This window comes from Coregonus lavaretus, assembly GCF_964263955.1.
Source record: "Coregonus lavaretus genome assembly, chromosome: 36".
Classification (NCBI taxonomy): Eukaryota; Metazoa; Chordata; class Actinopteri; order Salmoniformes; family Salmonidae; genus Coregonus; species Coregonus lavaretus.
The window spans coordinates 31,477,773-31,504,300 of NC_140023.1; positions in this window are offsets into that span (position 1 = coordinate 31,477,773).

A 26,528-nucleotide genomic window follows, 5' to 3' on the forward strand; every position below is an offset into this window, starting at 1 on the left:
CAATTATAACTGGCTATACTTATTTCACCATACACCATAATGAGATACAAGTTTCAAGTCTATTTATCATTATATATGTTTGTAAATTTACCAATAAAAAATAGCGTAATGATTGAGTGTCCATATAGCTGTACCGTGATATTTGCATTGCTACGGAGTAACCCTTCAATTGTTCTCCACTAATTCCCCCGCTAAAGCCCCTCCCCATCCCAAGTTGAGCCGTCATCCCAGTGATCAGCATCCCACCCACGTCCCTCCGTATCCCTAAGGCCCCGAGAGGCCAGGACCCATCCATCGAAAACAGCACACAGTGCCACCCACAAAACAGAAGCAGGTTAACCGCCAAAAGCATTTCCAATGCTTTCACCTCTATATATATATATATATATCTATATAACTATTTTATTTTATTTTATTATGCATATCCTATTTTCCATCATTATCAATTAATATGCGTAATAATGTCGGCAGTTCACGCATAGGATTCTAACATATAACCAGGATTGCCATTGTATTACATTTAATTCATTGACAAGCAATTATTATCCTAGCAAATAATTCCTGCGGTCCATCCCATACCACCCCCCCCCAACATCCCCACCCCCCCCCCACAACAGATGCCAGACAAGCACACACGCACATACTCACATACTCCAACACACTCAACCCCCTCCTCCACAATCCACCATAAAATCCGATACTCAACGGCTGTTATATCCCAGAGCCCAACTCGAGAAATAACTTGATCTACGAGTGCACATACAGTTAAAGCTGATTGAGAAAGCATGCAGATTGAGCAGAAATTGATAACAATGTGAGATTTGATTAATCTACTTAATCTATGTCAAGTCCTAGGTGATGGAGATCAGATCCACCCTCTTCACCTGAGACACAAACATTCTGATCCCCTGTTGTAACCATTTTCCCAAGCATCTCCATGCGATCAGACCTTTGATTATTTTGTGCCACCTGGGCCACAATGATAAACCCCCTCTCTGATTGTCCGAGTGTGACCCCCTCCCCATGGGTTACTGCAGCCAGTGTTGCCAGCACTGCCACTACCTGGGTGGGCGTACCCCACCGGAATCCCCACCGGCTAGGTAAAAGGTCGTCAAGGTTCTCATTAGCAGCTTTGAGAATTTCCTTGTATATTATGCTCTCCCATCAGGGGGCTCTGGCTTTGTAGGACCAACCCTGCCAGGCAGGCTCAGAATCTTGAGGGGGCGGTGCTGCTCAAGTAGGTCTCTGACCGCATTTATTTCTCTGTTTAGGCTGTATATTCACAGCAGGTCCATAAAATAGATGGGAACTTCTCTTTGGTGTATGGGTCGCTCAGGTGGGTGTCTAGGTTATAGGGTTAGGGATCTTTCCATCATGATAGGACAATGAGTAATTAGATTAGATGTATACTATATTTAAAAATGTATATCCCTCATCTACACAAAATTGAAAGCTCTCTCTCTCACTACCCCTGTTCATAGACCCCCGGTCGGCTCTGGGATATGCAACCATTTCCCCTCTCACTCACTTAACGCTGCACCTTTTCAAACACAAAAATGCACACCACATGGTTGACTGCGGAAGAAATGGGCCGAGCGTGCAAACGCACCCGCATCCACATCTGCTGCAAGGGGGAAAGGACGCCAGAGAGAACACAGGACCAACCACAACAACCATCCGCCAAAACAACAACCTCCCGCCAAAAAATCCATGTTCTAATTATTTGTATATAAAGATGTATTATTCTGCTTGTTATATCGTTTTATCCATTTATAAAATACTATACTTACTATAAATGTTATTTAATATTACAATCCCTTTCATTGCTAGTATCAGGTGCTCCAATATTTGACTCCTCTATTACAACTTTTAGAATAGCCATGGAGTAGTCTTTGTGTCTCTGAACATTTGGTTGTCAATATATAATTTATCCACCACTAGTGCAACACGTTTCCCTTTTAATCTGTTTTCCTTGAAGATTGGATATAGAACTTTGCACCTTTCTACAATCTCCTTCGGGAACTGATCATTCATGCCTATTTTCGTGCCAGCAAGTCTTTTTCCCAGGCTTTTCACCATAGCTTTGTCCTTAAAAAAAGCAAATTTGGCAACGATTGGGCGCTCATATTTCTGTCCTCTTTTTCCGAAACGATGTACACGTTCGAGTTGGATTTTATCGACAGCCTCGAGTGGGATTTGTAGCGCTGTATGCAGGAAGTCCTTCATAATATTCTCTGTTATTTCTCCCTCCTTTTCCTGAATACCCGTAAGTACTAGATTTTCCCTCATCGATCTAGTTTGGATGTCTAGTAAGGCTTCTCTCAGAAGATTGTTCTCCTTTTTTAATTCCCTAACGTCCGTTTCCATTTTAGAGACTGTCACTTTTATTTCTTTGGTTTCTTTCTCCATTACCAAAGCTTTTTCGTCACTCATTTGAAGACTCGCTTTCAACTCTTTTACGTCTTTACTGACCAATTCTAATATGCCCAATTTGTCATTTATCGACTTCAACAGGTCGCTTTCCACACTTACCATACCCAGTGGTGAAAAGCATATATCATCTGTATCTGTCGATGAGTCGCGTTTCCTTTTGGGGATCGGCTCTCCACGCTTGTCTTCAGTCATGTTTGGGTGTTGCTTGTTGTAGTAATATTTGTCGATATATTTCTCTAGCCTTATGATCTTATTTCTGTTATTATCCAGATTGAATTATATTAACTGCGAATATATGAAATGCTAATATTTAGTCTAACTTACTGATTTTGAATATTATGTTTTTATCTTGAGGTGTTTTGTACCGATTTCTATTCAATACGCCATCAGTGACCATTGTTTTGTTATTTTGGTTCTGTACTCTAGCACTTTGAGTTTGAAAGGATACAATGACAATGAGCGTGGAGTGCAGACTGTCAGCTTTAATTTGAGGGTATTTTCATACATATCGGATGAACCGTTTAGAAATGACAGCACCTTTTGTACATGGTCCCCCCATTTTAAGGTACTACAAGTATTTGTTAAATTGGCTTCACAGATGTGTGTCGTTAGGCAGGTGTAGTCATTTGTGTCGTTAGTGAATGCAGGAGAGCTGTTGATGAATAGTAATGATTCTAGACTTTGGAGGTTGTTATTGGGGTGTGACAACATGAGGAAGACAGCAGTGTCGATGCAAATGAAGTTGGCTGTCATAAGGCTCAGAAATGAAAATCAATCATTCAGGAACATTGCAAAAACCCTGGCCATGCCCAAGTCAACAGTTTTGTTCATCATTAACAAGAAAAAAACAACCGGTGAACTCAATTATGTCAAAAGACCCGGTAGACAGAGGAAGACCACTGTAGTGGATGACCGGAGAATACTCTCTATGGTGAAGAAAAAAACCCTGATAACAGCCCAACAGATCAAAAACACTCTCCTGGATGCAGGTGTAGATGTGTCAAAGTCTACCATACGCAGAAGACTACACCAGCAGGACTACAGAGGGTACACTACAAGATGCAAACCACTGATAAGCCTGAAGAACAGAAAGGCAAGATTACAGTTTGCTAAAAAGCACCTAAAAGAGCCCCAAGAGTTCTGGAAAAAAGTATTGTGGACAGATGAGACAAAGATAAACATGTACCAGAGTGATGGAAAGACAAAAGTGTGGAGAAAAAAAAGAAATGCCCATGATCCAAAGCATACCACCTCATCCATGAAACATGGTGGAGGGGGTGTTATGGCTTGGGCCTGTATGGCTGCCAGTGGAACAGGCTCACTTGTCTTCATCGATGATGTGACTGCAGACAGAAGTAGAACAATGAATTCTGAAGTCTACAGAAATATTTTGTCTGCTCAGATAAAACCAAATGCCTCCAAACTCATTGGACGGCACTTAATCATGCAACAAGACAATGACCCTAAACATACTGCTAGAGCAACAAAGGGGTTTTTGATGGCCAAAAAGTGGAAAATCCTTGACTGGCCGAGTCAATCACCAGATCTGAATCCAATTGAACATGCATTTTACATGCTGAAGAGGAGACTTAAGGCAATAAGTCCCCGAAACAAGCAGGAACTGAAGATGGCTGCAGTACAGGCCTGGCAGAGCATCACCAGGGAAGATACCCAGCGTCTGGTGATGGCGATGCATCACAGACTTCAAGCAGTCATTGCATGCAAAGGATATGCGACCAAATATTAACAATGATTACTTTATTCTACATTATGTTAAACTGTCCAATGTTTTTTGATGCCCGAAAATGAACGGTTCATCCGATATGTATGAAAATACCCTCAAATTAAAGCTGACAGTCTGCACTTCACCCTCATTGTCATTGTATCCTTTCAAACTCAAAGTGCTAGAGTACAGAACCAAAATAACAAAAGAATGGTCACTGTCCAGTGAATTATGGAGCTCACTGTATATATAATAAATAAAAATAACAAATGAAAAAAAAAAAAAAAAAAAAAATAACATCCCATACACGGAACAAGTTCCCACAACCCACTAGTGCCAATAGGCTGCCTAGGTATGGTCCCCAATCAGAGACAACGAGCTACAGCTGCCTCTGATTGGGAAGCACACCGGCCAACATGGAAATACACATAATAGAACACCAACATAGAAATAACCAACATAGAACATACACACCCTGACTCAACATTTAAGCGTCCCCTGAGTCAGGGCGTGACAGCAAATCCATTTGATTCATACACTGTCTTGTCTGGCTGTAATGTTTTTATTTTAATCTGCCCTTCCCTTATCTACACTGTAATAACATAATTGCAGTAGTCCTCTATTATGATTCATTTTTTTCTATCTCGCATAGCTCATTAGTACACCCTTATGGTTGAATATACAGTAGCAGTCAAAAGTTTGGACACACCTACTCACTCAAGGGTTTTTCTTTATTTTTATTATTTTCTATATTGTAGAATAATAGTGAAGATATCAAAACTATGAAATAACATATGGAATCATGTAGTAACCAAAAAAGTGTTAAACAAAGAAAAATATATTTGAGATTCTTCAAATAGCCACCCTTCGCCTTGATGACATCTTTGCACACTCTTTGGTTCATTACAGGGGGGACTTTTTGGCAGGGGGACACTATTTGCGCCTTTATCACGACTGTGTGTGTGTGTTTGGACCATTTTAAGTCTTTAGTGATTTGGACACGAGGAACTTGATGCTCTCGACCTGCTCCACTGCAGCCCTGTTGATGTGGATGGGGGCGTGCTCACCCCCCGTGTCCTATAGTCCATGGTCAGCTCCTTGGTCTCTCTGACATTGAGGGAGAGCTTGTTTGCTCTGGCACCACACTACCAGATCCCTGACCTCCTCCCTGTAGGCTGACTCATCGTCGTGTCATCAGCAAATTTGATGATGGTGTTGGAGTTGTGCGTGGCCACGCAGTCGTGTGTGAACAGGGAGCACAGGAGGGGACTAAGCACACACCCCTGTGAGGCCCCAGTGTTGAGGGTCAGCGTGGCGGATGTGATGTTGCCTACCTTCACCACCTGGGTTCGGCCCATCAGGAAGTCCAGGATCCAGTTGCAGAGGGAGGTGTTCGGACCCAGAGTCCTACGCTTGGTGACGAGCTTGGAGAGAACATGTGGGAATTACAGACTGGGACAAGGAGAGGTTTAAAATAAGCGTGAATATGCCTGCCAGCTGTTTTGCAGATATATAATATATATATAATAATATAATATAATATGCCATTTAGCAGACGCTTTTATCCAAAGCGACTTACAGTCATGCGTGCAGAATTTTTATTTATTTATTTTTGTGTATGGGTGGTCCCGGGGTTTGAACCCACTACCTTGGCGTTACAAGCGCCGTGCTCTACCAGCTGAGCTACAGAGGACCACAAGATGCTCTGAGAACGTGCACTGGAATACCGTCGGGCCCCATGGCCTTGCGGGTGTTGACCTGATTAAGGACCTTTTTCACATCGGCCTCAGAGAGCAAGATCACCCAATCCTCTGGGTTGGTGACAGCCCTTACACCCGGCACAATGTTGTTGTTGTCAAAGCGTGCATAAAATGCATTGAGTTCGTCTGGTAGAGAGGCATCGTTGGGCAGATCACGGTTGGGTCTTCCTATGTAATCCATAATAATAATAAAATAATATGCCATTTAGCAGACTCTTTTATCCAAAGCGACTTACAGTCGTGCGTGCATACATTTTTTTAGTGTATGGGTGGTCCCGGGGATCGAACCCACTACCTTGGCGTTACAAGTGCCGTGCTCCACCAACTGAGCCATAATGGACTGTAGCCCCTGCCACATGCGGCGGGCGTCAGAGCCTGTGTACTATGATTCCACCTTATTCCTATATTGTTCTTTTGCTCGTTTGATGACTCTGCAGAGGTCATAGCAGGACATCTTGTACTTGTTCCTGTCCTCGGCCATAGCCTCACGGTTGTCTATGATAGCTCTGTGTGCGTTAGCCCTGTACCTTAGTTTAGTGCCAACCTCGTTGTTAATCCAGGACTTTTTTGGGGGGAAGCAGCGAACCCTCACCGGGGGAACAACGTCACAGATGCATTTTCTAATGAAGCCAGTGACGGAGGTGGTTAGCTCATCAATAATGTTCAAATATTGTACAAACCCGGTGTGCAAAGCTCTTAGAGACTTAGCCAGAAATACTCACAGCTGTAATTGCTGCCAAAGGTGATTACATGGATTGATTCAGGGGTGTGAATACTTATGTAAATGCAATATTTATGTATTTAATTTCAATAAATGTTCAAACATTTCTAAAAACATGTTTTCACTTTGTCTTTATGGAGTATTGTGTGTAGATGTGTGAGAGAGAAAAAGTCAGTTTAATCCATTTTGAATTCAGGCTGTAACACAACAAAATGTGGAATAAGTCAAGGGGGTATGAACACTTTCTGAAGGCACTGTATCTTTTTCTGTTTCTCCTTCAACAAAAAATAATTATTATCCATTAACATTTGTCTTTCCCCATGTAATTAGTTAGCTTTCCTTCATTTTTTTATAGTAAAGATACCAGAGAAAATCTACATTTGCATTACATCAACAACACCTTTCTCGGATATTCAAACGTAAGGCACTTCTGATATTTAATCTTTCTCTGTGATTCGAGTGTCACTGTTGACACTATAGTGACATTTCTTAAATGTCTCCTGAGATCTCGGCTATGGGATAATGCAAATATTTCAACCCCCCTTTTGCAAGAAAACTAGAAAACGGATCGCGGCACCATCTGGTGACCATTTAGGGAATGGAGTTTTCAGCTGAGGTGCCAAATTTAGTCCAGGAATATGGAGTATTGATCAAGAGAAGAAAAACTAACTTTAACATGCATTGACTGAATACCATTTAATGTGTAATGTGTATATCAAACTATATTTATGTAATGTAATACTGTGTATAAAAGTACCATGTATCTAAACTAAATGAATAATGTATATTTTAAAAAATCGCTGTAAAAAACTAAAATGTAAAACAAAGAGTGGGGAGGTCGATTGGCCAATACAAAATGTAACACAAAATAAAAGGATGGAGGCATTCACAAGAACAACATTGCTTAAAGCTGGAATCCGTAATGATTAAACTGCCATGTTACTTCAAACAGCGAACACAGTTTTTCCCCCTCGTACATCATTGCACGTCATTGCATACACAATCTATTTATTTTTACCAGGATGTTGGATGCCTCTCCTCCATTTCATCAACAACAACAACAACAACAACAGAAATGTGCTGGGGCAGACAGTGGCACTGTTTCCCCTGATGCAAATGTCAGCTTTAAAGGTCCCGAATAGTCAAAATCATGTTTTTCATCAAATTGGATGAAACCAGATCAAAATAAGATGACCAAAGTATGAACAATGAACGCTGGTACATCGATAAAGTTTGATCATAAAGTGACTGGCTTCCTTCTCTGTGTCAAAAACTTGAATTGAGGAAGCCAGCTTATTGGGGATATATTTGTATTTGTATTTATTAAGGATCCCCATTAGCTGCTGTCAAGGCAGCAGCTACTTTTCTTGGGTTCGATCACATTTACCAAATTTAAATAAGTACTGCTTTGTAACTTTCATCAAAGAAGGCATGTTCGCAGAGGGGTGTGGTTTACATACCTAGCTAGCTAGTCTCTGTCACGGTTTCGGCCGAGGCTGCTCCTCCTCCTTGTTCGGGCAGGTTTCGGCGGTCGTCGTCCCCGGAGTATTAGCTATCACCGTTTGATGTTTTCGATGTCTGTTTGGTTTTGTCTGATTGTGTACACCTGTTCCCTGTTTGGTTAATTATGTCTCCTATAAGTTTCTCGTTTGGTTAGTCTTGTGTTGTGTGTTATTGTCTGCCTGTCGTTAGGAGCTGCGTGTTTTCGCTCTGTTTGTTTTGTTTGGTGTTTTACGCATGGTTAGCGTAATTCGCTCGCCTCTGTTTGTTTCGAGGCCGTGTATTGTATTTTTGCACTTTTGACTAGTAAAGTCTGTTGGACGAAGCCTCTGTGTCCTGCGCCTGACTCCTCCACCACATCCACATCAGTTCGTCTGACAGAATAACACACCACCTATGGAGTCAGCAGGAGCAGCGGCGGCACCCAAGTCGCTGGAGGAACGGATCAGCTATCAGGACACCATGATCCAGCAACTTGGGACCGCCATGAATGAGGTGTCTAACACTCTGCGCCTGTTGGTCACCGGGGAGGTGCCCACTCCTCCGCACCCCATACCATCACCATCGGCCAGTCCTTCTCTTCCAGCACCGAAACCCAGGGGTAGTCGGCTCTCGCTCCCGAGGGCCTATGATGGTACCGCAGCCGGGTGTCAGGGGATCCTCCTCCAGGTGGAACTCTACCTGGCTACCATACATCCGGCGCCCTCGGGATACGAAAGCGTCTCCGCCCTCATCTCCTGTCTCACCGGCAAAGCGTTGGAGTGGGCCAACGCCGAATGGAGGGGAATAGACGCCGCCACCATCACCTACGCGGAGTTCTCCCGCCGCTTCCGGGCAGTGTTCGACCATCCACCTGAGGGGAAGGCGGCGGGGGAGCGTCTGTTCCACCTCCGACAGGAGAGGAGGAGTGCACAGGAGTTCGCCCTGGAGTTCCGGACTCTAGCGGCGGATGCAGGGTGGAATGAGCGGGCCCTCATCGACCACTACCGTTGTAGTCTATGAGAGGACGTCCGTCGAGAGTTGGCCTGCAGGGATGCCCACCTCACCTTCGACCAGCTGGTGGACATGTCCATCCGGCTAGACACCCTGCTGGCAACCCGCAGACGTTCCGAGTGGGGGGTCGTCCATTCCACCCTCCAGCACCTCCAAGCCGAGCCCTATGGAGCTCGGAGGTGCTGGCGCTAGAGAGAGGAGGAGGAGGAGCCCGAGGGGGGCTGTCCCCTGCACCAACTGTGGCCGTGGAGGGCACACTGCGGCCAGGTGCTGGGGAGGGTCTCCTAGGGGAGAGGACAACAGGTTACGCACCGGGGAGTCATTCCAGGTGAGTAGGCGTCCCACTTACCCAGAGCTCTCTGTTGTGCATGTCTGTTTACCTGTACACTTTCCACAGGTTGCACCTCATTCCCAGCATAAGGCGCTAGTAGATTCAGGCGCAGCTGGGAATTTTGTTGATCGACATTTTTGTTTGAAACTAGGACTTCCCCTTCTTCCTGTCGACCCCCCCTTTCCAGTCCATGCGTTAGACAGCCGTCCCCTGGGATCGGGGTTGATTAGGGAGGTCACGGCGCCACTTAGGATGAGGACGCAGGGGGGTCATGAGGAGACTATTCAGCTATATCTGATTGACTCTCCTGCGTATCTGGTGGTGTTGGGGCTTCCCTGGTTGATTACCCATAATCCGTCTATTTCGTGGCAACAGAGGGCTCTTAAGGAGTGGTCTGCTCAGTGTGTGGGGCGATGTCTAGGTGTTTCCGTGGGGGCGACCTCGGTGGAGAGTCCAAACCAGGTGCCCGCGCTGCACATTCCCCCCGAATATGAGGATTTGGCAATCGTGTTCAGTAAATCGAGGGCGACGCGGTTGCCTCCTCATAGGCAGGGAGATTGTGCGATAGACCTCCAGGCAGGAGCAGCGCTTCCACGGAGCCATGTGTATCCTCTCTCTCACGAGGAGAAGAAAGCTATGGAGACGTACATAGCCGAATCTCTGAGACAAGGATACATACGGCCTTCCACTTCCCCTGCGTCCTCAAGCTTCTTTTTTGTGAAGAAGAAGGATGGAGGTTTGCGCCCGTGCATTGATTACCGTGGTCTCAATCAGATCATGGTGAAATACAGTTATCCACTCCTGCTGATTGCGACTATGACGGAGTCATTCCACGGGGCGCATTTCTTCACAAAATTAGATCTCAGGAGCGCCTACAACTTGGTGCGCATTAGAGAGGGCGACGAATGGAAGACAGCATTTAGTACCACCTCAGGTCATTACGAGTATCTCGTCATGCCATACGGGTTGATGAACGCTCCTTCAGTCTTCCAATCCTTCGTAGATGAGATCTTCAGGGACATGCAGGGGCAGGGTGTGGTCGTGTACATTGATGACATTCTTGTGTACTCTTCTACCCGAGCCGAACATGTAGCCCTGGTGCGCCGAGTGTTGAGAAGGCTGTTGGAGCACGACCTGTATGTCAAGGCAGAGAAATGTCTGTTTTTCCAGGAGTCGGTCTCCTTTTTGGGTTATCAGTTGTCTGCGTCAGGGGTGAAGATGGAGGTTGACCGAGTGTCAGCCGTGCGTAATTGGCAAACTCCAACTACTGTTAAAGAGGTGCAGCGGTTTTTGGGGTTTGCAAATTACTACCGAAGGATTATCCGGGGTTTTGGACAGGTGGCAGCTCCCATAACGTCTCTGTTGAAGGGGGGTCCGGTGCGTTTGCAGTGGTCAGTCGAGGCGGACAGGGCTTTTGGGAAACTGAAGGACCTGTTTACTTCGGCTCCGGTGCTGGCGCATCCGGATCCCGCTTTACCATTTCAGGTGGAGGTTGACGCGTCAGAGGCTGGTATTGGGACCGTACTTTCGCAACGGTCCGGCACGCCACCTAAACTCCGGCCCTGTGCTTTTTACTCCAAAAAGCTCAGCCCGGCGGAGCGAAATTATGACGTAGGGGACAGGGAGCTGTTAGCCTTGGTACAGGCCCTAAAGGTGTGGAGGCATTGGCTTGAGGGGGCTCAACACCCTTTTCTCATTTTGACCGACCACCGTAACCTGGAGTACATCCGGGCAGCTAGGAGATTGAACCCTCGCCAGGCGCGGTGGAACATGTTTTTAGCCCGGTTCGTATTTAAGATCACGTACATCCCTGGGTCCCAGAACGGTAAGGCAGACGCACTGTCTCGACGGTATGACACGGAGGAGCGGTCCATTGAGCCCACCCCCATACTGCCGGAGTCGTGTCTGGTGGCACCGGTAGTGTGGGAGGTCGATGCTGAGATCGAGCGGGCGTTGCGTACCGACCCTAGTCCTCCACAGTGCCCGGTGGGTCGGACGTACGTTCCGCTCGAGGTTCGGGATCGACTGATATATTGGGCTCACACGTCACCCTCTTCTGGACATCCTGGCATAGGCCGGACTGTGCACTGCCTTAACGCTAAGTACTGGTGGCCAACGTTAGCCAGGGATGTGAGGGTTTATGTCTCCTCCTGTTCGGTGTGCGCCCAGTGTAAGGCGCCTAGACACCTGCCCAGGGGTAAGTTACAACCCCTGCCCGTTCCACAACGACCATGGTCTCACCTCTCGGTGGATTTCGTCACAGACCTTCCCCCTTCACAGGGGAATACTACTATACTGGTCGTTGTGGATTGGTTCTCTAAGGCCTGTTGTCTGCTCCCAATGCCGGGTCTTCCTACTGCCCTACAGACCGCCGAAGCACTATTCACCCACGTGTTCCGGCACTACGGGGTACCCGAGGATATAGTGTCTGATCGAGGTCCCCAGTTTACCTCCAGAGTCTGGTGGGCGTTTATGGAGCGTTTGGGGGTCTCGGTGAGCCTGACCTCGGGTTACCACCCGGAGAGTAATGGGCAGGTAGAACGTGTGAACCAGGATGTGGGTAGGTTTCTTAGATCGTAATGCCAGGGCCGGCCGGAGGAGTGGGCGAGGTATGTCCCCTGGGCAGAGATGGCCCAGAACTCTCTCCGCCACTCCTCAACCAATCTAACCCCTTTCCAATGTGTGTTGGGTTACCAGCCAGTTCTGGCACCGTGGCAGCAGAGCCAGATCGAGGCTCCTGCGGTGGATGAGTGGGTGCGGCGCTCGGAGGAGACGTGGAACGCTGCACACGTCCACCTGCAGCGGGCCATCCGTCGTCAGAAAGCGAGCGCCGATCTCCACCGCAGAGAGGGGCCGGTGTACGCACCTGGTGATCGAGTCTGGCTCTCTACCAGAAACCTGCCCCTCCGCCTGCCCTGCCGGACACTGGGTCGGCGGTTTGTGGAGCCGTTTAAAGTCCTGAGAAGATTGAACGAGGTGTGTTACAGGTTACAACTGCCTATTGATTATAAGAATATTAACCCCTCGTTCCATGTGTCTCTTCTCAGGCCGGTGGTAGCTGGCCCACTCCAGGACGATGAGATCAGGGAGACTCCTCCGCCCCCACTGGACATCGAGGGGGCTCCGGCGTACACTGTTCGGTCCATCTTGGATTCGAGACGTCGGATGGGGTGTCTCCAATATCTCGTGGAGTGGGAGGGGTACGGTCCGGAGGAATGGTGCTGGGTGCCGAGGAGAGACATTCTAGACCCGTCTCTCCTGACGGAGTTCCACCGTGGACACCCTACGCGCCCTGCTCCGCGTCCTCCTGGTCGTCCCCGAGGCCGGGGTCGGCGCACGGCTGGAGCTGCGCGTCAAGGGGGGGGTACTGTCACGGTTTCGGCCGAGGCTGCTCCTCCTCCTTGTTCGGGCAGGTTTCGGCGGTCGTCGTCCCCGGAGTATTAGCTATCACCGTTTGATGTTTTCGATGTCTGTTTGGTTTTGTCTGATTGTGTACACCTGTTCCCTGTTTGGTTAATTATGTCTCCTATAAGTTTCTCGTTTGGTTAGTCTTGTGTTGTGTGTTATTGTCTGCCTGTCGTTAGGAGCTGCGTGTTTTCGCTCTGTTTGTTTTGTTTGGTGTTTTACGCATGGTTAGCGTAATTCGCTCGCCTCTGTTTGTTTCGAGGCCGTGTATTGTATTTTTGCACTTTTGACTAGTAAAGTCTGTTGGACGAAGCCTCTGTGTCCTGCGCCTGACTCCTCCACCACATCCACATCAGTTCGTCTGACAGTCTCCTGGTGCCATAAATTGACTGCAGGGTGTTAGAACATATAATTATAGGTTTCCCCTATTCATCTGTGGCGAAGATACTTATCGGTTACCCCTTTCATAGGTGTCTGGTGTTAGCTAGTTAGTGGCTAGCATAGTCTTCAGTCTGCATAGAACATGACTCTGTTCGGAACTCCGACCCAGTTGTGATGTCAACACATCTGTCAGTGCTGCTGCAAACCGCAACAGAGACATGCCAAACCGAAAATGTAAAAATAATACTTGACATAACTGCTAGTCAGGGTTTATGTACATGGTCTGGCAGTCAAGAAATGTAATTTATGAAGTGAACCCAGATCTCTCCCTGTCCAGTTTGAAATAGTTCAACATGAGATAGCTAGATAGTAGGATAAAACGGTGCTGGCAATTTCATTTTGTCTAGGTAGCGAAATTGTACTTCCAGCATTTTGTATATATCGGTGCTATTACAATAACCAAACAGTTGGATAAACAAATAATTTGTGAAACCACGATGTGATGTATTACAGGATGTTAGAGTTGCTTTGTTTATCAGTAACTCTGCTTGAGATTATATCACTGCAACATTGCGTCCAAGTTGCATTTCAATGAACTGTCAGTCAAGGTCATCACCCCGCCCACTCAGCATTTTAGCTCCCCGCTCACTCATTCTGGCCATTCAGTCTTACTAATAGTATAGGATGAGAGAAAAGGTATGTTTTCTCAAATGCTGAGCATTTTAGTCCAAACGAGATATTATGGGTGATGTTTTGGTCACTCAAATACTATTTTACTTGGGCAATGCTCCTTAACGACAGCAGAACAATAGCAAAAATATATTTACCTCATAAGTTAAAAGGTCACAATGTATAACATTTACTGAACAAGCAGGGAAAGAATAGGATGACTAAAGGATTTTTAACGGGGTAGTTCAACCCAATCACAAGTTAACCTAATTTTATGGATTGAGAAACTGGCCTAAAACAGAGTGAGGTGGAGAACATTTCTGGATGACCTATGCTCCTCACAGAGTGAAAGGATTAGTTGTCAGAGCGGCTGATGTGGATGTGGTGTAGGAGTCAAACGCAGGACACAGAAGCTTCGTCCAACAGACGTTACTAAACGAAAAAATAATAACACTGGGCCTCAACTAATCAGGAGGCGAACGATTACGCATCAGTGCTTAAAACACCTAAATACTAGAGCGCACGAAATACAGTGCGACTGTCCTGAACATACAAATAGCAAAAACGAGCAGCACCAAAAGACAGGCGGAACAATTACACACAACACACAACTAACAAAACGAGAAACTTATAGGAGACATAATTAACACTAAAAGGAAACAGGTGTACAAAGAAGACAAAACCAAACAAACATCGATAACATACAACGGTGGCAGCTAGTACTCCGGGGACGATGACCGCCGAAGCCTGTCCGAGCAAGGAGGAGGAGCAGCCTCGGCCGAAACCGTGACATTAGTCAAATACTGTACATATACTATTGGATTTTGAGAATATTTTACCCAATATTGGGGTTGTTTACTTAACTTGCATTTGCAGGAGGGAAGGAAATTGTTGATATATACAGTGCTGTGGTTGGAAAAATAAGTCCTGGAAGCAAGATTTTGTCGTTCCACACCGCACTCCTAAAATGAGTTATTGTCAGTTGAAGGCCTGCCTGAACTGTTGTATAAAATACTGCTTGTTCAGTAAATGTTATACATTGTGACCTTTTAATTTGTAAGGTAAATACACTATACAGTACCAGTCAAATGTTTGGACACACCTACTCATTCCAGGGATTTTCTTTATTTTGACTCTTTTCTACATTGTAGAATAATAGTGAAGGCATCAAAACTATGAAATAACACATATGGAATCATGTAGTAACCAAAAAAGCGTTAAACAAATCAAAATATATTTTATATTTGAGATTCTTCCAAGTAGCCACCCTTTGCCTTGATGACAGCTTTGCACACTCTTGGCATTCTCTCAACCAGCTTCAAGAGGTAATAATAATATAATATGATATGCCATTTAGCAGACGCTTTTATCCAAAGCGACTTACAGTCATGCGTGCATACATTTTTGTGTCACCTGGAATGCATTTCAATTAACAGGTGTGCCTTGTTAAAAGTTAATTTGTGGAATTTCTTTCCTACTTAATGTGTTTGAGCCAATCAGTTGTGTTGTGACAAGGTAGGGGGTGGTATACAGAAGATAGCCCTATTTGGTAAAAGAACAAGTCCATATTATGGCAAGAACAGCTCAAATAAGTAAAGAGAAATGACAGTTCATCATTACTTTAAGACATGAAGGTCAGTCAATCTGGAACATTTCAAGAAATTTTTAAGTTTCTTCAAGTGCAGTCGCAAAAACCATCAAGCGCTATGATGAAACTGGCTCTCATGAGGACCGCCACAGGAAAGGAAGACCCAGAGTTACCTCTGCTGCAGAGGATAAGTTCATTAGAATTAACTGCACCTCAGATTGCAGTCCAAACAAATGCTTCACAGAGTTCAAGTAACAGACACATCTCAACATCAACTGTTCAGAGGAGACTGCGTGAATCAGGCCTTCATGGTCGAATTGCTGCAAAGAAACCACTACTAAAGGACACCAACAACAAGAAGAGAGTTACTTGGGCCAAGAATCACGAGCAATGGACATTACACCAGTGGAAATCCAAATTAGAGATTTATGGTTCCATCCGCCGTGTCTATGTGAGACGCAGAGTAGTTGAACGGATGATCTCCGCATGTGTGGTTCCCACCGTAAAGCATGGAGGAGGAAGTGTGATGGTGTGGGGGTGCTTTGCTGGTGACACTGTCTGTGATTTATTTATAATTCAAGGCACAGTTAACCATTATGGCTACCACAGCATTCTGCAGCGATACGCCATCCCATCTGATTTGCGCTTAGTGGCACTATCATTTGTTTTTCAACAGGACAATGACCCAACCCACCTCCAGGCTGTGTAAGGGCTATTTGATCAAGAAGGAGAGTGATGCATCAGATGACCTGGCCTCCACAATCACCCGACGTCAACACAATTGAGATGGTTTGGGATGAGTTGGACTGCAGAGTGAAGGAAAAGCAGCCAACAAGTGCTCAGCATATGTGGGAACTCCTTCAAAACTGTTGGAAAAGCATTCCAGGTGAAGCTAGTTGAGTGAATGCCAAGAGTGTTCAAAGCTGTCATCAAGGCAAAGGGTGGCTATTTGAAGAATCTCAAAAAACACTTTTTTTGGTTACTACATGATTCCATATGTGTTATTTCATAGTTTATAGTAGAAAATAGTAAAAATAAAGAAAAACCCTTGAACGAGTAGGTGTGTCCAAACTTTGGACTGGTGCTGTATATACAAAGGTATGTGGACATCCCTTCAAATTAGTGGTTTCGGTTATTTCAGCCACACCCGTTGCTGACAGGTGTATAATATCGAGCTTCACAGCCATGCAATCTCCATAGACAAACATTGGCAGTAGAATGGCCTTACTGAAGATCTCAGTGGCTTTCAATGTGACACCTTCATAGGACCTTTCCAAAAAGTCAGTTCATCAAATTTCTGCCCTGCTAGAGCTACCCCGGTCAACTGTAAGTGCTGTTATTGTGAAGTGGAAAATGTCTAGGAGCAATAACGGCTCAGCCCCAAAGTGGTAGGCCACACAAGCTCACAGAACGGGACCGGCGAGTGATGAAGCGCGTAGCGCGTAAAAATGGTCTGTCCTCGGCCTCTGGAAGCAAGGTCAGCAAAATAACTGTTAGTCTGAAATGGGTTTCCATGGCCGAGCAAACGCACACAAGCCTAAGATCCCCATGCGCAATGCCAAGCGTCAGCTGTAGTGGTGTAAAGCTCGCCGCAATTGGACTCTGGAGCAGTGGAAACATGTTCTCTGGAGTGATGCTTCACCATCTGGCAGTCAGGCGGACAAATCTGGGTTTGGCGGATGCCAGGAGAACGCTGCCTGCCCCAATGCATAGTGCCAACTGTAAAGTTTGGTGGAGTAGGAATAATGGTCTGGGGCAGTTTTTCCTGGTTCGGGCTAGGTCCCTTAGTTCCAGTGAAGGGAAATCTTAATGCTACAGTATACAATTACATTCTAGACGATTCTGTGCTTCCAACTTTGTGGCAACAATTTGGGGAAGGTCCTTCCCTGTTTTAGCATGACAATGCCCCCGTGCACAAAGCGAGATCCATACAGAAATGGTTTGTCGAGATCGGTGTGGAAGAACTTGACTGGCGTGCGCAGAGCCCTGACCTCAACCCCATCAAACACCTTTGGGAAGAATTGGAACACCGACTGCGAGCCAGACCTAATCGCCCAACATTACAGCCCAACCTCACTAATGCTCATTGCTGAATGGAAGCAAGTCCCCACAGTAATGTTCCAAACATCTAGTGGAAAGCCTCCCCAGAAGAGTGGGGGCTGTTATAGCATCAAAGGGGGGACCAACTCCATATTAATGCCCATGATTTTGGAATGAGATGTTCGACGAGCAGGTTTCCACATACTTTTGTTCATGTAGTGTATGTGTCCTGGTGAAAGAGGAGGAATGTCATGTTTTTCGGGACATTCTTCCTCAGAGGGAGCAGCATCAGTAGTAGCAGGTTAGAGACCTCACACACTAACCCCTTCAGAGAGGAGAGGGTACGACACACACACGCACACACATACACACAGATTAGAGCATTCAGAGCTTCACTCTAACAGAACACACTCTGCCCCCTTACCTCACAACGATAAAGCCTTGATTTCCTTTTTTTTTTTTTTTTTTCGTGCTGTTGGCGGTAGGTGCACTTGATTCAACAGCCCTAGCGCCGGGAAGGCAAACTGTTCCCATTTTGAACCATTTCATGTGTCTGAAGTTAGAACCGCCTACCCGGCAGGCCCAGAGAGCAAATCAAGTGCAACTATAGGCCTACCGCTGGCCAATCAGATATCTCAGATCACTGTGTCGGCACAGTTTCCTCGAGCCATTGACTCGAATGCACAGCAAAGCTGATACTGTGAGATTTCAAAATGTGTAAAACCATGACTAGAGAGAGACTCAAAGAATACAACAAAGAGCTGCTGTTTTTTTGAGTAAATTCATGTTTAAGTTGTTATTCAGCACTGTCAACACTTTGTTCAACACTTTTATAAGCCATAAAATGCACTGCAGCTGCAATGAATGTATTGGGGTGCACAATCGTGGATTGATTTAAAAACCAATAGTATAATCTTAGAATGTATTCTAAAACTCACAGGCGGCCAGTGCAGAGACCTTAAAACTGGTGTATTGTGTGCTCTCTGTCTGGTCTTGTTCAGAACCCCTGCTGCAGCATTCTTTTTTGTATTGCAATTGACCAATGGCTTTCTTGGGTAGACCAGACAGGATAGCATTACAGTAGTCAAGCCAACTTGTAATAAAAGTAGTAGTCTCTCTGTATTAGCCTGACAGAGAAATGGACACACCTTGGCAATGTTCCTCAGGTGGTAAAAAGCTATTTTGATGACATTCCTAATGTGTTTCTAAATTTTGTTCATAATCTAAAATAACACCTAGGTGGAGAACTTTTCCCGTCACCTTTAACACAAAATGACATTGGATTAACACTATCTGGATTAACATTGGATTAATCCACGTCTTCCTTAATATTGTCCATATAAAGGTGATGATATTATGCAATCTTTGCGAGAGGGAGGGAATCTGATTGTATTGGTCCTCAATTCGCAGCTCAAACACTTTATTCAGAATAAAGTGGAGTTAGCCTGCTGCATGTAAGAGCTGAAGGATCAGTTGCAAGTAACAAAATATGGTCTTAATTTTGCAGTTGTAGGCTGGAACTACTCTAGAAACAAATGGAAAAAATATCAAATGCAATTGAAAGATAATTACCTTCTCTGTTTCTGGGTTATACATCCCAATGCATTTGTATGGTGTTCATAGAAACAGCACAGGAACAATAATATTGGAAACAGCAGAACTATAATATGAGAATTTTAGTTTTTTTTTATATGCAAAGTATTTATGTAGAAACTACAGTCTGATTTATCTTGTAATACCCAGAAACGTACTTTTGTATTACTGGTAACTTATGGTAACCATGTTTATTACCACATTATAAGCCTTTTAATGTAAAGTGCTACCAGAAAACCGACTGCTCTCCTGATCATTGATGACAACAATCTGCCTGCAAAGACCTCTGGTGATGTGTGGCCCTTCCGAACTCCCGTAGCTCCCACAAACCACACCCTGGGGTCCCACAAATATCAGCGTTGTAATTTCACGCCTGTGATTATTATCGCTAGCTATCTCTGACCGAGGATCCTCCACCCATCCTCTACTCCTCCCCAGCTGAGCTGCTTTTTTAACAGCCCCTCCCAAGCCCCTGGCCCCATACACCATTCTCAGATACACACAGATGCATAGTTTAATTTTTAGTTTTTAATGTCTGCCCTCCCCTCCCTGGGCCTGTCGTGAGCGTTCTCATTTCTTCTCCCATTGTCTCTTAATTCACCACCATCTACAGTATCTGTTTAAGGAGACAGAAAAAGACTGCCGTGGCGAAGGACATTTTCTCTGCTTTTTCTCCTTCCTGGTTTTGCATGTGGGCATATCAGCAGCAATATCCCTTCAGTCTTCTTCTGGGCCTCTCTCTCTCTGTCTCTCTCTCTCTCTCTCTCTCTCTCTCTCTCTCAGTCTGTCTACCATATGCTCCAACCATCATCAGGGTCAAGCGGAAGAGGACGGAGTCACATTTCTTTCCATGTCCAACCGCTTAGTTAATATCCACAGTCAACAGGAGACAACAAAATATTAGAAAAAGTCCTATTGTAATTGCTGGACAATGGGGCAAAGGGGGCTTTCAACAGGAGTGAGGTTAGAGAGGACAGACTGGAGGATACCCTTTCTATCAACTCCCTTCACCCTTTTTTCTTCCCCATCCTACCCCGCCTTCAGACTCCTGACTGCCGGCCTCACTGCCTGCCTCTCAGGCCTTTGAGGTTTGCCGACAATAGACTGGCCCACTCCCAAGCCGGCCCTGATCCACGGGATACACCCCAGCCAGACGGAAGATTACAAGCATTCTTCAGAAAGGCCTGGGTTGCTGTGGAGAGCCAGGGCATAGAGTGTGTGGAATGGCCTGTTGGGTGGGTTGTTGGATTATTGTTTTTTGCCTTATAGACATGTTTAAATGAAGATTCAGTTCTAGAATAGAGAACTCACTATTCAGTTCCCGTTCTATTCAGTCTATTTCTATGCTGTCTTCTAAATCTGGATCTGAGACAGAATCACTTTCTCCCCCCCATACACCCCCCACTTCCTTCCTCTCCCCTTATGTGTTTCCGATAGAATTGGGTTCATTCGTTGGAGTGACACAGAGCTTTCCTCCTCCTCCACCCTCAGGCCCAGCCATAGGCCAGGGATATTAGTGTCATGTAATTAAATACGGACCTGGCCCTCATCTGAGGCCTATTTGCTTTCAGGGTCAGATGGATTTGGGCAGCCTTGTGACATATGCTAAAACATATGGGGCAGCATTTATCCTACAGTGCCTAGTGAAAGTCTACACACCCCTTGCACAGTTTTAATATTTTGCTGCCTTCAAATTAAAGAGCCACTGAACACATCGATTGGCACGTGTGTTTCTCTGTTGCTCATTAGAAAAATTTGATTTCAGTCTTGGAGGTGTGTTTCCTGACCGATTCTGCGTTTGGTTAATGATGTTTGTCCCCCATGAGACATTGTAAACGCGGAAGCTGATTTCACTTCCTCAAAATCCCCAGAATGAATCGAAGATTACTCAAGAAATCTGTAATTAATGTTGACGTTTTTGCCGAGGATGTTTTAGTTGCGCAACTTTACATCTCACTGTTTGGTGTAGTATTTCTCAAGTAAAACAATTTGCGACGTGATGTCTTTTATAAACAGTCAAAGCTGCTGAGCAGGTCTGTCGGACTGTCTATGCTATTGGATAGAGAGCAATCACCGCAGCTGTTCACCCCATGTTAGTGGGCAAATGGAGATTGTCAAATTAAAACCCAACTTTCATTTAACCGTTGTGACGCATGGATGTTTCAAACTCAGTTTTGACTTTATGACCAAAATTATCATTTTTACAATTTGTAGTCAATTTTTAAACTAGAATAACTGTTTCTGACTCATATCGATGCCACATAGGTCATTTTCAAATTGATTCATTGCTTTTAATTGCAGTAGCTCTTTCAATCTAAAAATAGATTAACTTAGATTTCCTTCCTACTGATGTACACAACCTACACCACATTTTAAAAGTGAAAGAACATTTTAAAATGTTTTGTAAATAATAAATAAATAAAAAGTCTTCACAACCCAGACTTGTGTTCGTGGAAGCACCTTTGGCAGCAATTACAGATGTGATTCATTTTGAATACGATGGTTCCAACTTTGCACAAATCTTAGGGCAACATATATCCATTGTTTTTGTAAAAATTACTTAAGCTCATTAAATTTAGTTGGGAATCATTGATGGTCAGCAATATTCAAGCTTTGTCTTACATTTTTTCAAGCAGATTTAAGTCAGGACTGAGACTGGACCTCTCAGGAACACTCAACACTTATTGGAAAGCCATTCTGGTGTGTCTTTGTCATTAAAATGTGTGTAATTGACAGGCTGAAAAATAAAACTCTATCCCAGGTTAGGTATTCAGAAGACTAAGGGCTCTATTGGATCCGCATCGCGGAAGTTCAACTTTACAGAGTGATTTAAATTGAAAGGCAATGTTTCTGCTTTAGCGGAGACTGCATTCACTGTAAAAGACTGCATTCACTGTAAACGCTGCATATGGCGGCTCAATCGGAAATTACATTTACATTTCTATTGCAGAATCTGTAAAGTTTCAGCGTTACAGATTGAATAGAGCCCTAAGGCAGGTTTTCTTCTAACTTTTTACCTGGGCTTTGCTCCTTTCCTATTGCTTTTGATCTGGATACATTTCCCAGTCCCTGCCGGTGACAAGCCTACCCATAACATGATGCTGCCACAACAATACTTGAAAATACAGAGGGTTTCACTCTGTGATGTGTTGTATTGGATTTGACTCAAACATGACGTTTTTAATTTAGGCCAAAAAGTTAATTTCTTTGTATGTTGTCTTGCTTCTATTCTCTTTGCAACAAGTTCCTTGATAAGTAATAACCTAAGGGCCTTGTTACAAACAGAATGGATGATTTGGAATGGATTTTTTAACACAGGCTTAATTCTTTTCACATTGTCATGAAGGCCAGTAATGTGGAGTGAATGCGATGTTGTTGATCCATGTTTTCTCTCAGCTCAGCCCATGAATTATGTGGCTGTCAACAAAGGCATTTGTATAATCTGTAGGAACTCTACTTACCAGACGGAAAGTTAAATGTGTCCCTCGCTATCAAATAAACTTCTGAATCAAACTTTTGTCTGAACTGCACCATACTCCTGCTGAGTTAGACAGCGGGCTGCCATTAGACCACTCACTTCACGCGAGACTTCCTATCATGAAATCCAGTGGTAAAGTATTTAAGTAAAAATGCTTTAAAGTACTACTTAAGTAGTTTTTTGGGGTATCTGTACTTTACTTTACTATTTATATTTTTGACAACTTTTACTTTTACTCCACTACATCCCTAAATATTTTTTTTACTTTCGACTCCATACATTTTCCATGACACCCAAAAGTACTCGTTACATTTTGAATGCTTAGCAGGACAGGAAAATTGTCAAATTCACGCACTTAAAGAGAAAATCTCTGGTCATCCCTATGCATCTAATCTGGCGGACTCACTAAACACAAATGCATTGTTTGTAAATTATGTCTGAGTGTTGGAGTGTGCCCCTGGCTATCCGTAAATAAATAATAAATAATAATAATCGTGCCGCCTGGTTTGCTTCATATAAGGAATTTGAAATTATCTATACTTTTACTTTTGATACTTAAGTATGTTTTAGCAATTACATTTACTTTTGATAGTTAAGTATATTTAAAACCAAATACTTTTAGGCTTTTACTCAACTAGTATTTGACTGGGTGACTTTCACTTTTACTTGCGTCATTTTCTGTTAAGGTATCTTTACTTTTACTCAAGTATGACAATTGGGTACTTTTTCCACCACTGATAAAATCTACCATTGTCTACACAGCAGGAATATGGTGCGGTTCGGACAAAAGTTTGATTCAGATAGTTATTTGATAGCGAGGGACACATTTCACTTTACGTCTGGTAAGTAGAGTTTCTAGAGATAATACATACAGTATGCCTTTGTTGACAGGAAAGTTTTTTTGGGTGAAATCTATATTGTGGAAGGGTAATTTTAGGTGATATGATACACTCTTAGAAATAAGGGTACGGTTAGGGTACAGTATTGTTCCCTGGGGTACAAAAATATCAAAATATACACTACCGTTCAAATGTTTGAGGTAACTTAGAAATGTCCTTGTTTTCAAAAGAAAAGCAATTTTTTTGTCCATTAAAATAACATCAAATTGATCAGAAATACAGTGTAGACCTCGTTAATGTTGAAAATGGCTATTGTAGCTGGAAACGGCTGACTTTCAATGGAATATCTACATAGGCGTACAGAGTCCCATTATCAGCAAACATCAGTCCTGTGTTCCAATGGCACGTTGTGTTTGCTAATCCAAGTATATCATTTTAAAAGGCTAATTGATCATTAGAAAACCCTTTTGCACAATTATGTTAGCACAGCTGAAAACACAAATAAAACTGGCATTCTTGAGACTAGTTGAGTATCTGGAGCATCAGCAATTGTGGGTTCGATTACAGGTTCAAAATGGCAAGAAACAAATAACTTTCTTCTGAAACTCGTCAGTCTATTCTTGTTCCGAGAAATGAAGGCTATTCCATGCAAGAAATTGCCAAGAAACAGAAGATCTCGTACAAGGATGTGTACTACTCCCTTCACAGAGCAGCGCAAACTGTCTCTAACCAGAATATAAAGAGGAGTGGGAGGCCATGGTGCACAACTGAGCAAGAGGACAAATATATTAGAGTGTCTAGTTTGAGAAACAGACGCCTCACAGGTCCTCAACTGGCAGCTTCATTAAATAGTACCCGCAAAACACCAGTCTCAACGTCAACAGTGAAGAGGCGACTCCGGGATGCTGACCTTCTAGGCAGAGTTGCAAAGAAACAGCCATATCTCAGACTGGCCAATAAAAATAAAAGATTAAGATGGGCAGTCTGAGATATGGCTTTTTCTTTGCAACTCTGCCTAGAAGGTCAGCATCCCGGAGTCGCCTCGTGTCACACACACACACACACACACACACTCGACATACGCCCACACACACATAACATGCGCACACACGCCACACACACACACTATTACACTCACTTCATACACTGCTGCTACTGCTCCACATTATCTATCCTGTTGCCTAGTCACTTTACCCCTACCTACAATATATGTACATAGCTACCTCAATTACCTCATACCCCTGCACAACGACTCGGTACTGGTACTCCCTGTATATAGCCATGATATGTTTTACTCGTTATTGTTATTTGTTATTCACTGTGTGTTTATTCCTTGTGTCACTATTTCTATTTTTGTTTTCTATTTTTTATCTTTATCTTATAACTCTGCATTGTTGGAAAAGGACTTGTAAGTTAGCATTTCACTGTTAGTCTACACCTGTTGTTTACGAAGCATGTGACAACAAAATATTATTTGATTAATGTTCGGTACCTTTTAGGGTCCATGTGATTAGGCCTCCTGTAGCTCAGTTGGTAGAGCATGGCGCTTGCAACGCCAGGGTTGTGGGTTCGATTCCCACGGGGGGCCAGTATGAAAAATGTATGCACTTACTAACTGTAAGTCGCTCTGGATAAGAGCATCTGCTAAATGACAAAAAAAAAAATAATGTGCGGATAAAGAGTATAATGGTAAAAAACTTTACACAATATTTTGAATATAAAAAGGTACAATCATCACACTCTCACTCTAAAAAAAAGGGGGTATCGTGTGAAGGTACATTTCTGTTTCCCAGGGTACAAACTTATTTTGTGTACCCTCAATACCCACCATAAGGTACAATAATTAATTTTTGCTACCTAAAAGGAACTTATGGCTTTGTCACTGGGGTGGTACCCTAAAAAGGCAAATTTGTATCATTATTATATTTCCCAGCATGCTCTACTGCAGGTAGATTTACGTTTATTGATTGATTAATCTTATCCTACACAAAGATAAATAACGTACATTTTTCTAAACTAATCCAATTAGTTAGTTAGATTTTTTACACCCGTTACTGAAATATTTTTTACAGTTTAAATGGCTTAGATAGTCTCCACCTATTGTTCCTAACCCTGGCAGTCTTTCTGCGGGTGAATTAAAATTCGAACTGTTGGATATCCGCACTCTGGCTGGATTCCAAAAGGAATTACATATCACTTTGCAAGCCAGCATAATGTGTCTTGCAGGTAGGGTTGCAAAATTCTGGTGAATTTCCCAGGTTTTCCAGAAATCCCGGTTGGAAGATCCCTGGAAACGGAAGGGAACAAGCAGGAAATCTGTAATCCTTCAAACAAGATTTCTGGAAAATATTGGAATTTTGGGAAAATTACTGTAATTTTGCAATCCTACTTGCAGGTCTTATGTGCCTGTAAACCATGAGTTTCAGGCCACTGTATTAGGGTAAAACAAGGCATCAAAATAAGGCCTAATGAGATATGTATTGTCATAAAGTGTACTTTTAATGATAACTTTCACCTAGGAACGCACTTGGTGAAGGTCACAGGACTGAAAATGTATGAATTCAACAAACCTTTCTATGTCACTAACAAATACAGTCACAGGTGGTAACTCTACAATTCACTCGAAAATGCAAGCCACGCTGGGAATTAATATTGGAGGCATGGCTTAGTGGGGGTGTAGCGTTCAGTTAGTTATTTCTGGCCACACGTGAGTGGAAGTATTTTACCAGTTTAACTTGTCTATGGTAGAGGTATTTTTTTGTCACTTACAAGGAACAAATGGCTTTGTCACCGTGGTGGTACCCTATAAAGGCAAAACTGCCCTTTTCTGGGTGGCAGGTAGCCTAGCGGTTAGGTCGTAGCTGATAGTTCACTGGTATGAGTCCCTGCACCGACTAGGTGAACAATCTGTTGATGTGCCCATGAGTAAGGCACTTAAACCTAATTGCTTCTGTAAGTCGCTCTGGATAAGAGCATCTGCTAAATCCCAAAGGATGACCTTACAGGGTACCACCACAGTGACATATTACCCCTTTAAGAACAAATCTAAACCTTTATTTCTAAGAGTGTACACC